The following is a 14,353-nucleotide window of genomic DNA, read 5'->3' as shown; positions in this document are numbered from 1 at the left end:
ATTATAAATTATTTTCAGTTGATTTATATACAACATATAATTTGCCTGTGCCAAATCTGTTTTTTAATGTCATCATGATACTAACATGTTACTAGCAGCAGACACATAGGAAATATCTGGCAAAAAATTGAGAAAAGTTCTTAAGTACTGTCATTGAAAGTAGGTGTGCATGAAAAGTCTAAACAAGAAAAAGGAAATTAAAAATTGCCATATCATATACATTATGTTAACCAAAATCTATTTCAGCAACACTGTGGGTTGTGCTCTTAACACTGAGCACATATATAAATTTATATCAGTGAAAGTCAGACAGAGAGAATTGGCAAAAGTTGCCTTTCATCTTTTTATCATTTGCTTCTCATTAAAATAAATTGGACAAGGGTTTTCCTTGGAGTGTTCTGTCACCTATTCCAAGACTATGTTTGTGCATTTATAGTACCAGGCATTTGGATAAAAAGTGAGAAGCACAGATCTTTTCATTAAACATTTGAGTAACTGGTACTCTCAGATCATGGACTAGACTTCTCCTTTTTCCTTTAGAGCTAGCAGAAAAATACCTTGGTGCTGGTAGGAATTAGAGGAAATGCCTATGAAAATATACCCCTAGAGTGGTCTCTCTTGAACTCTTATAAGAAGAGGGGAAAAGAGATTTTTAGCTGGGAAAAAATGCATACATGTATAATCTAGTTTCTTCATATATTGCCTTTTAGGCAATAGAAGAAAACTAAATTCACTTGAGTCACTTTAGTAAGGCTTCCTAGCTACATATTTTGTTTCTAAACTTTTATGTGCTTTTGGAAAACATGCTTTAAAATTTCTTTCCTATGGAAATTCAATTGTGATAGTATGTGTGCTCAGTCCCTCAGGCCTGTGCAATTCTGCGGCCTCATGGACTTTAGACCTCCAGGCACCTCTGTGGAATTTCCCAGGAAAGAATACTGGACTGAAATGCTGTTTTCTACTTGAGGGAATCTTCCTGACTCAGGGATCGAAACTGCATCTCTTGTGTCTCCTGCATTGACAGGCAAACTCTATTACTGGTGCCACCTAAGAAGCCCCAATTGTGATAGTACTCTTGCCAAATTTATGGAAAGTTGGCATAAATTTGGCATAAATAATTTTGGCAAATTATTTTGCTGAGCTAGAGGAAAAAACAGCATTGCAAGTAAAATGGCTGCTTGATTATAACAAAAATGGCCAACTCTTATAAGGTTATACCTTACTTATATAAGGCAATAGGGATGATGTATTGTCACTTGCTATTGCCTGGTATTTTGACTTTTAAAACAATTTCAGAGGTTTAAATGAAAAAAAAAAATTTTTTTCTGAACTATTACCCAGGATGTGACAAGATTTTTCTTGGAAATTTGTTGGGTGTTGGCTGAGCTAATTTTTTCTCTAACCAAATCATTTTTACCTAGTCCATTTTTAGGATTCAGAGTGATCTGATTTTTTCTTTGTTCTTTTCCAGGTAGATATTTTGGTGGAAAACCACTTGGAGGTGAAATTGTCAAAAGCTTAGCAAGAAGAAAAAATATATAAGTGAAATAAAGAGAGAAGGCAGAGGTCTGTTTAATTTTCAAATTTAATAATAGTCTGTGGATAATTGCGAGTTGGCAGATATAATGTTTCCAGTCAAGCTTTGCCATCTAGAGAGAAGTATTTCGTATCTACAACATCTACAAAGCACAAACACTGTCCAGGGACGCTGCATGGAATTCATCTCTTTCCAGGATTTCAAAGGTACATAAATCCATAGTGTTTGGAATGGGTGTGTTTATATTGAATTTTCTCCTCCCTCTTTCTGGAGGAGAGTCAGTCAACCCTATCTTCATCCTTTGCCTTCATGCTTGGCTGGAGTATGAGTCAAAACTGAAACATGCACTTAAGTGATTATCTGTGATCTCAGAGTATGCTTATTTTAAGGTCGAAAAGAGAAAACATAAAAAATTAGAAAAGTGGGAAATAGAAACACTTCATGGTGAATTATAAATACCTTTTCGCTCACTGGAGATGTTCTAAATCAAACACTTCTAAATATGAAGTTAAAAATCATATTTAACTAAGTATTAAACTCATAAATGTATTTAACAGATAAACTTGTGAATGGATTGAATCTATGTTGTCCTCAAACTGAGTTTAAATAAAAATAGGCATAGAAGTTGGACCTAATTTTAAGGTTCTTTAACGGAAAAAAATTCAACTTTGTAAATTGTTTTGCACAGCTGCTACCTATACTAAACAGCTCAATAATAGTACTTTAAACATCTTATAAAATCAATTGCCTTGATTCATCTGTTTGTTCAACAAAATTATACTTTTAAATAAGCCAGAGGTTGCCTGTTATGAGGGCTTCCTATTCTGATCAGACTAAATGAACCCTGCATACTATTATTTTTCTTTTCAGACTGTAGTATGTTGAATTTTTAATAGCACTGAATAAAAAACAGAAAAACAGCTTTTAATTAAAACTGTATACTTAAAAACATAAAATGAATTAGTGTCATACTGCAAGTGTTTTATTGAAATAATTGAGAAATTCACCATTCACAGTGTTATAGTACAAATAAGTCATAATGCATATTTAACTTCCAATGAATGTATTTTTTATGTTAACAGTATATGGATTTTGTTTGCTTCAACACACCAAAAAACCTGGTGATAGTCCATAAAACAAATGGACAAAATACACTGAAAATATTTCAAGATGCACTTATTTTATATTTTGTTGTTGTCACTGTTGTTCAGAAGAAAGATATTTATATTCAAAATAAGATTGCCAAACCAGATCTCCTAATAACTAAGTGTCCTAATTTCATTTTCTCAATCAGTTAAATGAGGGGTATTTTTGGTAAACCTTTATTTACTTCCTTGGTTCCGACTATATAGAATTCTCAGGGTTAATGTAACTGCTCCCCACGAGGAGGAATTACATATCCTGTGGTCTCTTTTTTGGTGTTTCCTTGAATGGTAAGTAAGGTGTTGTTATTGTGGTTTATGCTGAAAACAGTTACCTGAGCTTTCCCTGCCATCTGTATTCACGTTTGGTTTTTTGAGCCTGGTTTTTCATTTTTCCAGTGTAGTATTTACTTACAGACACTTTAAATTTTCACCTTGTTATATAGTAGAAGGATATATTTTTTGGAAGAATAATGTACAATAAATTTTTGAAGGATAATTCACATTCAGAGAAACCACTGATGCCAGAGTCTGGCAACTGGAGAAACTATCTTACAGGACACAGTGTCTACAAGACATTCATTCCATCTGGTGCTGAAACTTACAGTGTACAGACCGCTTCTAATGGCATCTGTGCTACAAGTGATTTTTCATGTAAGTGTAGTGAATGCCAGATAGCTTGTCACAACAGCCTGGAAAGCAGCAGATGTAATGTGAAGCACAGCCTTTCAGTCATCCTCTGATTGATTACAATGCTTAGAAATCAGCATCCTAACATTTGGTACTATCACAAATCTAAACAGAGTATAAAAATGAAGAGACATCACTTTGCCAACAAAGGTCTGTCTAGTCGAAGCTATGGTTTTTCCAGTAGTCATGTATGGATGTGAGAGTTGGACCGTAAAGAATGCTAGGCACCGAAGAATTGATGTTTTTGAATTGTGGTATTGGAGAAGACTCTTTAGAGTCCCTTGGACTGGTAAGGAGAGCCAACCAGTCAATCCTAAAGAAAATCAACCCTGAATGTTCATTGAAAGGACTGATGCTAAAGCTGAAGCTCCAATACTTTGGCCCTTGATGTGCAGAGCCTACTCATTGGAAAAGACCCTGATGCTGGGAAAGATTGAAGGCAGGGAGAGAAGGGGATGACAGAGGATGAAATGGTTGGATGGCATCAAGGACTCGATGGACATGATTTTGAGCAAGCTCCGGGAGATAGTGATGAACAGGGAAGCCTGGCATGCTTGCAGCCCATGGGGTCACAAAGAGTTGGACAGGACTGAGTGGCTGAATAATAATAACAACATTTGTTACACAGTAGTTTACTCAAAATACGTTAGATTAATTATATAGCCATCAAAACCTGGAAGGCTATGCATATAAACAAAATATAAATGTCAGCAGCATAAAACTATATCATTTTCAGTCTTCATGAGTTTATAGGTACACCTTTAGGAATTTAACTGCTTAATAACTTTGAAGAAAACTTAATAGTTTTCTATTATGTTAAAATTGGTAGTGTTAAAATCTATAGAATGCTTACATATGAATATATATGGATCATTTAACTGTTAAAATGTAGAATTTAGAGCTGACATAATAAATGAGACATGCTAAACTTTCAATAGGAATTGTGAGATCTTACAGGAAATATTAGAACAAAATCACAATTTATTCCCCATACTTTGTAAGACTATGCAAAAGTAAAGCATATGAGTGAACATGTTTGTAGACCATCTTGATTCTGAAAAGACTATCCTAAAATATTGTCTGCAATACTGTACCCTCATTCATTAAAAGGAGCAGTCAGTTGGTGGGACAGTTGAGAAAAACTGTGAAGGATTAAGACAACGCGAAGGTACCGAAATAACAGACGAATTTCAAGGAAACAAATTTCTTCAGGCAATCAGATATGAAGGGTCAGGACTCACAGAAACCAGATCCCATTTTCCAGCAAAGAAACTATGACCGAACATAGTAGCCGCAGTCCGTACATCCTGTACAATGAAGCACATACGCAAACGGACAGTGAGACTGCTGACAAAAAGTGCCTCATGTCTGTGTCTATAACCAGATTGCTTCTGGAAGAATACTGGGGGAAGAAATAACTGATAAACTAAATATCTGATATGTAAACATTCATTCAAAATGCTTCTGCTTTTTTTTTTATTTTTTATTAGTTGGAGGCTAATTACTTCACATTTCAGTGGGTTTTGTCATACATTGATATGAATCAGCCATAGAGTTACATGTATTCCCCATCCCGATCCCCCCTCCCACCTCCCCGTCCACCCGATTCCCCTGGGTCTTCCCAGTGCACCAGGCCCGAGCACTTGTCTCATGCAGCCCACCTGGGCTGGTGATCTGTTTCACCATAGATAATATACATGCTGTTCTTTCGAAACATCCCACCCTCACCTTCTCCCACAGAGTTCAAAAGTCTGTTCTGTACTTCTGTGTCTCTTTTTCTGTTTTGCATTTAAGGTTAAAATTACCATCTTTCTAAATTCCATATATATGTGTTAGTATGCTGTAATGTTCTTTATCTTTCTGGCTTACTTCACTCTGTATAATGCTTCTGCTTCTTGATTCATCAGAGAGGGTACCAATGAGGAGAGGGGAAGGCTAAGCTTTCATTGTTTACAGTGGATTGAATGTTATACAGCAAGAGGAAACAAAGGATATTCTTGGAATAGTCTGTTAAAAAAAAGTCTTCTATGAGAATACCAGGGCAGCCAGGATGTTAAACAGATGCATTATTTTCCAGACTTAGAGTAAGAAGGAACAACAATTGCTGATCATATATGCAGAATACTTTTCTTAATATTTATTGTTTTCCCAGTAAAAGGTATAGAAATAAAGGACCATGGTAACACTGTGTTTGAGATAATAGAGTAGTCAGCAGCTTATTAAACTTTAAATCTTGAGTTCTGACTAAATTATTCAATTTTGTGGTTTTTTTTAAGTGTCATCTTCATATCTGAGATTCCTAATACATATTTAATGAGTCAGGCTGAAAGCATATTTTTCTTATGTCTATTTAATCTCTCTTCAAAATCCAATTATTTCCCATGGAAATGGATATCATATAGTTTTAACATAACTCTGAATTAACTAATTCATATAGCAATTTACAGAGTTGTGATTTCAAAATAGAATGAATATGGGAGTACAGATATCTCTTTGAGATCCTAATATAAATTCTTTCAGATATATGTAAACATACACAGAAATGGGATTGCTGTATAATATGGTAGTTCTATTTCTTTTTTTTTTTTAATTTCTTTTTAAAAATATTTTTTTTGGGAATTTCCATATTGTTTTCCATAGCACTAAACTGCTTTATGACAACCATAAAAATGCATATTAGCTAGATTTTTCCCCCAAGGTGTTTGATTGAAGGAATCGTCACATTTTCCCATTCTTTGCTCCAAGATTTGTTAAGTATATTGAACAAGCATACAACAGTTTTTATTCAGTTCAGTCACTTAGTCGTATCCAACTCTTTGTGATCCCATGAAGTGCAGCACGCCAGTCTTCTCTGTCCATCACCAGCTCTCAGAGCCTGCTTAAACTCATGTCTATTTAGTCAGTGATGCCATCCAACCATCTCATCCTCTATCGTCCCCTTCTCTTCCTGCCTTCAATCTTTCCCAGCAATCAGGGTCTTTTCAAATGAGGCAGCTCTTTACATCAGGTGGCCAAAGTATTGGAGCTTCAGCTTCAGCATCAGTCCTTTCAATGAACACCCAGGACTGATCTCCTTTAGGGTGGACTGGTTGGATCTTCTTGCAGTCCAAAGGACTCTCAAGAGTCTTCTCCAATACCCCAGTTCAAAAGCATCAATTCTTCGGTGCTCAGCTTTCTTTATAGTCCAACTCTCACAACCATACATGACTACTGGAAAAACCATAGCTGTGACTAGATGGAATTTTGTTGGCAAAGTAATGTCTCTGCTTTTTAATATGCTGTCTAGGTTGGTCTTACCTTTTCTTCCAAGGAGCAAGCGTCTTTTAATTTCATGGCTGCAGTCACCATCTGAAGTGATTTTGGAGCCCAAGAAAATAAAGTCTCTTACTGCTTCCATTGTTTCCCCCTCTATTTGCCATGAAGCGATGGGATCTGATGCCATGTTCTTAGTTTTTTTGAATGTTGAGTTTTAAGCCTGCTTTGTCCCTCTCATGTCCGACTCTTTGTGACCCCACGGACTGTAGCCCACCAGGCTCCTCTGTCTATCAGGATTCTCCAGGCAAGGATACTGGAGTTGATTGCCATGCCCTCCTCCAGGGGATCTTCCCAACCCAGCGACTGAAACCAGGTCTCCCACATTACAGACAGATTCTTTACTGTCTGAACTACTTTCATTCAGTGACTAGGAAAATTTCTTTTTCCTCAGGTTGCCAAATTCTACCCCCCTCCCCCCCCACACACACTGGAGGTGGAATATTTAAATAAATAAAACAATTTTTACTGAGACACAGTTGATTTGCAATATTATCTAAGTTACAGGCATACAACTCATTGGTTCATAATTTTTAAAGTTATTCTCCATTTTATAGTTACTACAAAATATTAGCTATATTCCTTATGCTGTGAAATATATTCTTGTATCTTACTTATTTTATACATATTAGTTTGTACCTTTTAATTTCCTACCCCTATCTCACCCCTCCCCACTTTCCTTTTACCACTGGTAAACACTAGTTTGTTCTCTATATCTTGAGAGTCTGTTCTTTTTTGTTGTATTTACTAGTTTGTTGTATTTGTATTCCACATCTAAGTGATATCATTCAGTGTTTGTTTTTCTTTGTCTGATGTATTTCACTAAGCATAATATCCTCTAAGCCGATCCACGTTGCTGAAAATTGCAAAAATCTGTTCTTTTTTATGGCTCAGTAGTATTCTACTCTGTGTGTGTGTGTGTGTGTGTGTGTGTGTGTGTGTGTGTGTGGGTCAGTGGGTGACATCTTTATCCATCTATCAGCTGATGACCACTGAGGCTGCTTCCATACTTCGTCTACTGTAATCAATGCTGCTATGCACACTGGGGTGCATGTATCTTTTCAGATTGGTATTTTCATTTTCTTCAGATATATACTTTGTAGTGGAATTGTTAGATCATATGGTAGTTTTCTGTGACATCACAGACTCTGTAGTTCTATTTTAAGTTTTTGGAGGAAGCGTCATAGTGTTCTCTATGTAGCTAAATTAGTATGTAGTAAACTAGTAGCTGTACTAATTTACATTCCTACCAACAATGTACAAGGACTTCCTTCCCTCTGCATCCTTGCCAACATTTGTCATTTGTGTTCTTTTTGATGATACCCATTATAGGTGTGAGGTAATATCTCGTTGTGGTTTTGGTTTGCGTTTCTCTGATGATTAACGATGTTGATCATCTTTTCCTGTCCACCGTCTGTATGCCTTCTTTGGAAAAATGTCTATTCAGTTCTTCTGCCCATTTTTCAATCGAGTTGTTTTTGTTTTGATGTTGAGCTGTATGAACTGTTTATTTATTCTGGATATTAACTCTTTATTGGTCATATCATTTGCAAATATTTTCCTCTGTTCTATAGGTTGTCTTTTTGTTTTGTTGATGGTTTCCTTTGCTCTGAAAAAACTTTTACACTTAATTAGGTCTCGTTTATTTCTGCTTTTGTTTCCTTTGCCTTAGGAAATAGATCCAAAAAATATTGTTATGACTGATGTCAAAGAGTGTTCTATCTATGTTTTCTTCCAGGAATTTTATGGTTTCCGGCCTTACATTTAGGTCTTTAATCCATTTTAAGTTTATTTTTGTATATGGTGTTAGAAAATATTCTAATTTTATTCTTTTATGTGTAGCTGTCCAGTTATCCCATCACCACTTGTTGAAGGGACTATTTTCTCCATTACATATTTTTGCCTCATTTGTCATAGATCAGTTGACTGGATGTGCATGGGTTTATTTCTAGGCTCTCTCTTCTGTTCCATTGATCTCTGGGTCTGTTTTTGTGCCCTAGGTTGCCAAATTTTTGATGGCTGAACTTTTATATAGCTAAACAGGGGATTTACAGTGCTGTTGCGGAAGGGTAGCCTAAAGAAAGTGTCTTTCCCTTTAGGCTTCTGCAATGTGTTATATCCTAAATGTCTTGTTATTGTCCCATGGGGTTACTCTTTTCATTTTTTTGAAAACTCTGAAATCACTGCCAAACCTAGCAATTTCATCATGGGGTGCATAGGTTTTCTCTTTCTGATTACCATTTTCTTTCTCTCCTTCCATGATGTCTACTTTTCACACTGAACTGCCATTCAATATCATGTTCGGCATCTTGTGGAAGCTCTCCTATCCTAAGTTTACCATCTACAATGCAGGCTCACTGATTTTCTGTTTACTGTCTTATCATCAGAAAAATTTTCCTAAGGGTATCTTTAGATTGTGTGTGTTCATTTATCTGCTTTAACAATTTTGGACACCGAAGATGTCTATGTTGTTAGTAACTAGTGTTTAACTTGCCAAATAAAATAGGAAAAATAAAATGAAGACAATTACTTGAAATTTTAATCAAAGCCTTAGACTTACCGAAAATGCAGTTTGGCAAGTAAAGTGACTTAGGTCATGCTGCGCATGTCTATGCTTAGGCCATGCAACCTGAGTTTTCACTGTACATAGCAACACCACTGAAATAGAGGGTTCCAGAGAACGAATTATTCTTAAACAAAAACTTTTAATACTTCCAAACAAGTTTGCGCCTTTAGTAGTGGTTGCAAGTTATCTTTTAACACACAAATTTTAAGAGAACATGTTCACAACTTAACCCATTCATCTCCAACAGAACCACAAAACAGCCTTTTTTTTTTTTTTTCACTGCAGTGTTATTTATTTTTTAAATTTTTTATTGGAGGGTAATTGCTTTATGACATTATGCTGGTTCTTGATCTACTTCTCTTTTGGTTAATTCTGTCCCTTATGATCCATACGCTTCTAATTCGCTAGTTATTGCTGCATGATTAAGGAGTGACTCCAAAGTCAGAAAGAAGATTTGCTAAGGAAAACTTCGTGACCATCTATTGTACATTGAGGATATATAGACAACGTGGTATTGTTGAGATTCATGAAAACTAAAAGACATGATTGCTCACTTTGAAAAATGTGTAATTGTTATGATAATAAAACTAAATAATAATATAGGAAGAATTGGTTATAAATCTGTATAGTCAATGGTTAAGAAAACAAAGAAAAGTCTTCTGACATAGTTCACCCTGTTCTCACTTTTGGATGAGAAAAAGGAAATTAACCTTTTTCTGGTTGGTTATTTAACTTGTCATTTTGCTTCCACATTATCTCTGAAGACACATTCAAGGATAACTTGATATGGCTAGAGTAAATGTTGGGGGGTGTGATTCTGTTTGTGATGAGAGAATGCCTTCTGCTTTTTCCATCTCCTTAGGTTCTTCATATTAATTAAGACTAATAATCCTCCGTGCAGCATACCCAGTTGTACAGGCTTTGTTTAGGTTCTAGTTTTTAAGGATTGCTGTCTAATTGGTTTTCCTACCCTGGGTACTATTATAGAATGGTGATAGCAAACATCAGTAGAGCTCAATCAAGGTACTTTTCCTTAATCTTATAAAAGATGAACTATTAAATCAAGACCTATGAAAGCAACAAAAGATTTAATTGATAATATGTGTACCCACTTTATGGAATAAGTGTGGTTTATCATGTAACTAATAAGCATAAACAAATATGTGACCCAGAGTTCTCTAGTCCTTATAGATCACCCTTTGATACTTCTCAAATTGTGATTTGAGGCCCTATTCTATATTGAGAGTGGGATGTCGTGGAGATTTTTTTCCCTCAGCTGATTTTCTGGAAGTGTTACATGTTTCATGAATACAAGTTGTTCTCAGTCCCAGCTGTGCCAAAGCTCTGCGGAGTTCCTGTCTTCTGCCCCACAAGCAACTTCTACAGGAAGTTTAGCTTCCCATATCTCTTCACTATGAGCATGGATACAGCTAAATTCTTCAATTCCTCAAGGCAAAAACAAAAACAAACAAAACTGCACTAAAGGTGAATTAATAACCTTATTTCTAGAGAAAGAAATCATATTTTCCTAGGTTTCTAAACAACGTAGCAATGTTCTTTTTAGAACTTTCCTTTTCCTAAATATAATATATATATTGTGTATAGCTACACAGTTACAGTGGCACTTGTTATCAGTTTTTCTGCCACCAGATTCTTGCTAAAATCTTTGGTTTGATATGTTTTAACAAAAGTGTCTTTATCTTCGTTCTGCCTAAATATTGTGTTTCTTCCATTTTCCTTATTCTCCAATATCTGCCAGTTCCTTTGTCTGAGGAATCCCTCGCAAATTCATGTGGAATATTCATGAATACCAACAAAAGCTATAAGACATTCTCCATATCTCCATCGGCAGTTGCCTAAATTTCAGCGTTTATGATACAGAAAACGACATTAGCTACCCTTTAATTCATACTGCTGTTTATTCTGTGTCCGCTGGTTGCAACCTAATGGTTGAGTTGGCGCAGTGCCTCTCAAGATGTGTACTTGAGCACGGTGCCCAGTCCAGCTACCCAGAGGTATATTTTTTCTTCATGATGGGAGCCAGGGGAAGAAGGACAAAGAGAGAAAGTAATCAAATTCCTTAGCTTGTGATTTCAAAAAAGTTTCAAAAAGTAAAAATCTTACCTAGAGAATCTTATTTTGTGATGATTTCTTGATCCACACCATCCAATTTGACCCTAAACTTGTGTTGTCAGAGGCTCTGCTCTCTGTCATTATATCATCATTACACGGGGTCCACAATATTATTTGTCAATAGGTAGTGGATGATTCTTAAAATAGTCCTTGAACTAAATATGTAACACTGGAAAGACTACAGTTTTTCTTAATTATAATAATAATTGAATATCTAAGCTATTGCTCTAATAGAGTTAAAATTGATTTCTGCTTATCCATTCATTAAGTGAAAGTTTATTGAGTGTGTTTTCTACAGTGCCCTGCTGGGTTTTGTAGATATAAAAAATGGAACCAGGTCTTTCTCTTCAGAGACCTTACAGTCTAGTGGAGAATAAAAACTTAAAAACTAATGGTTATTATTTATAGATATTATACTAGAGTAGCTATTCTTACTCAGGGATGCACAACAAAAACACATAGGCATTTCTATTATCTTTTTTTTCCCCAAAAATAAATACATGGCTGTGCCCTTTAGGTATATAAGTTTTAAAAAGCATTATTTTAATTGTGACTTGCATGTTTATTAGAGCCCCAGAAAGAGAAAGGAAATGCTAGCATTTAGCAGAGGGAATGATTAACCCAGGCTGGGAGGTAACATGTGGTGTAGGGCAATTTTAATCTGGATATTGAAGAGAATGTGAGTGTTCAGTAGGTAAAGAAAATGGGAAGGGCAGAATCAGAGAAACAGTAGAAGAAAAGGCATATAGGCATGTGTATAAATAGAAGGAGGTCATCACATTTAAGGACAGCATGGCAGGGCAATGATTTATGAATACTTATGGTAAAAAAACACACACACACAAAACTTTAGACCTATGTTGACTAATCACAAAATAAAGTGTTTTAGAAGTAAACATGTCAACCAGAATTTGAATCAAAATCAATGCCTGTGCCTGGCTAAGGGCCAACTTAATTTTCTGGCAAGGAAGGAACCAGTGCAAATGGCTGTGAGCAAGGATGACGGCATGAGAACTGGCTCCCCTTTGAAAGAAAGTTGGCTCAAAACATTTGTTCTCTAGGCAGGATCCTTCTCAATGCATGTCATAGATGAAATTATGCCTTTTCTTGATTAGTCTTCTTTCTAGTTCTTAATAGATCAGAAATGGAGTAGGAGTAGGCATGTGAGATCAATGAGTCTATAAATCATAACCCTTTATTTGAGACATGCATTGGACTAAGCACTTGCAAAATATTGCTTTATTTAGTCTTCATGGCTATAGGACTTATCAACTCCATTTCACCGGTGAGAAAGCTAAGACTTTGATAGTTGAATAGTTTGTCTACAATAACTTGATATTCAAACTCAGACTTTAAAGACTTCAAAAGACCCTGCTATTAGACTGTCTTATTTTATGATTTAGAAATGCTGGTCTAATAAATCTTCTGCTCATAAGGAAGAATGTAGTGGACAACACACTGAACAAAGTACAGTGTACTATATGTATGACATAGAAAGAACTGTCAAACAATTAAGTTTTCACTTGCTAGCATAAATTAATTTTGTCACCTTGAGAACATGAATAATTGATAACTACCATGACTTATTAATCAAAGTTTGAATGAATTGTCTTCAAATTGAACATTTAGATGAAACATACTCTATACCAGGAAGAAATATTTAAATGGAAGTTAAAGGAGAGATCAGCCTAGCTCTTAAGTATTTATTACTCTTTCTTCCGCAGGTCAGGAAATAGGGACGATGTCTTCCTTTCTCACATTTTTACAAGGTTAGACCGCTTTCTTTCATGAGTATGTAAACCTTCCTGTACAGTTTCAAATGTCAGCTGTATTACACGCTCACCCTCTGGGATCTATGATTTACTGACTCCCTGTCAGTCTTTCCCATTCACTGAAAGATTTGACATAATCTACCTCTTTACCCCCTGGGAGCTTCCCTTGTAGCTCAGTCAGTAAAGAATCTCTCTGCAGTGCAGGAGCCCCAGGTTCGATCCCTGGGTTGGGAAGATCCCCTGGAGAAGGAAATGGCAACCCATTCCAGTATCCTTGCCTGGAAAATCTCATGGACAGAAGAGCCTGGTGGGCTGCAGTCCATGGGTCGCAAAGAGTCAGGCACGACTGAGCAACTAACACTAACACTTACTTACCTCTTTGCCCCAAATTTTGTACATTGTCAAGATGGCTTCATCATTTATTGAATTGACCAGTATTCTATAAATAGCTTCTCATTTCTGTATTTCCTCTACTCCAATCTTGAAACCTGGACTCACAGGTTCAAATCCCCAGCCTCACCACTTCAACTTTCCAGTCTTACCATTCCACTGAAAATGGAGTGACCACTTCATCACTAAGCCCACAGACATTGTGTTCTTGTTAATTGGTTTGTTTCTCAGCATCTTCATCTTGCGAAATGGTCTTTTCAAGCTTGATGAAATCACACTATCCTTGCTTTTGTTTCTTTAATCTTTCTGTCTTTGTGCTCAGTCGATCAGTTGTGTTCGACTCTCTGCAAGCCATGAACTGTAGCCTTCAGGCTCCTCTGTCCATGGGATTTTCCAGGTAAGAATACTGGAGTGGATGTGATCTCCTCCTCCAGGGAATCTTTCTAACACTACTTTTTAAATCCTCTTGATGAGTTCATTGTCCTCTCCATTCTTTTAATTGTCAGTGTTCTTTAGATTTTCATTCACAACCTCTCACTGCAAATACGTCTATAAGTAATCTCATCTGTTGCCATCTTCTTAAGCCCACTTTCTACCTAGATGACTCCAGCTTAGTTCATCCCCTGGACACTTTGGAGACCCATATATCCAATCACACACTAAACTTTTTATTTTGGAGAAGTACTTTCAAGCATTGAGAATCTATGCAGAGGACAGAAGCAACAGTGAATTTACAGAAGCTGAGAATATTTCATTTTGAGTAAACTGGAGAATGGAACATGAAATAGAAAAAAATGACAGATATTGTTCA

General features: G+C 36.1%; 1 long non-coding RNA gene across 3 annotated transcripts in view; it reads left to right on the top strand.

The window, feature by feature from the left end:
• The window catches only part of LOC122453035, a 283,162-nt gene that overhangs the window by 217,034 nt on the left and 51,775 nt on the right, over positions 1-14,353 (top strand). For all 3 annotated transcript variants that reach the window (XR_006272928.1, XR_006272920.1, XR_006272921.1), the window contains one exon: positions 1,472-1,743. This is a non-coding gene — a long non-coding RNA (uncharacterized LOC122453035). The remainder of the gene's footprint in view (positions 1-1,471; positions 1,744-14,353) is intronic.

This window comes from Cervus canadensis, chromosome 1 (assembly GCF_019320065.1).
Source record: "Cervus canadensis isolate Bull #8, Minnesota chromosome 1, ASM1932006v1, whole genome shotgun sequence".
Lineage (NCBI taxonomy): Eukaryota > Metazoa > Chordata > Mammalia > Artiodactyla > Cervidae > Cervus > Cervus canadensis.
Note: the sequence above shows the minus strand (reverse complement) of the source record. Positions and strands in the feature narration are given on the sequence as shown.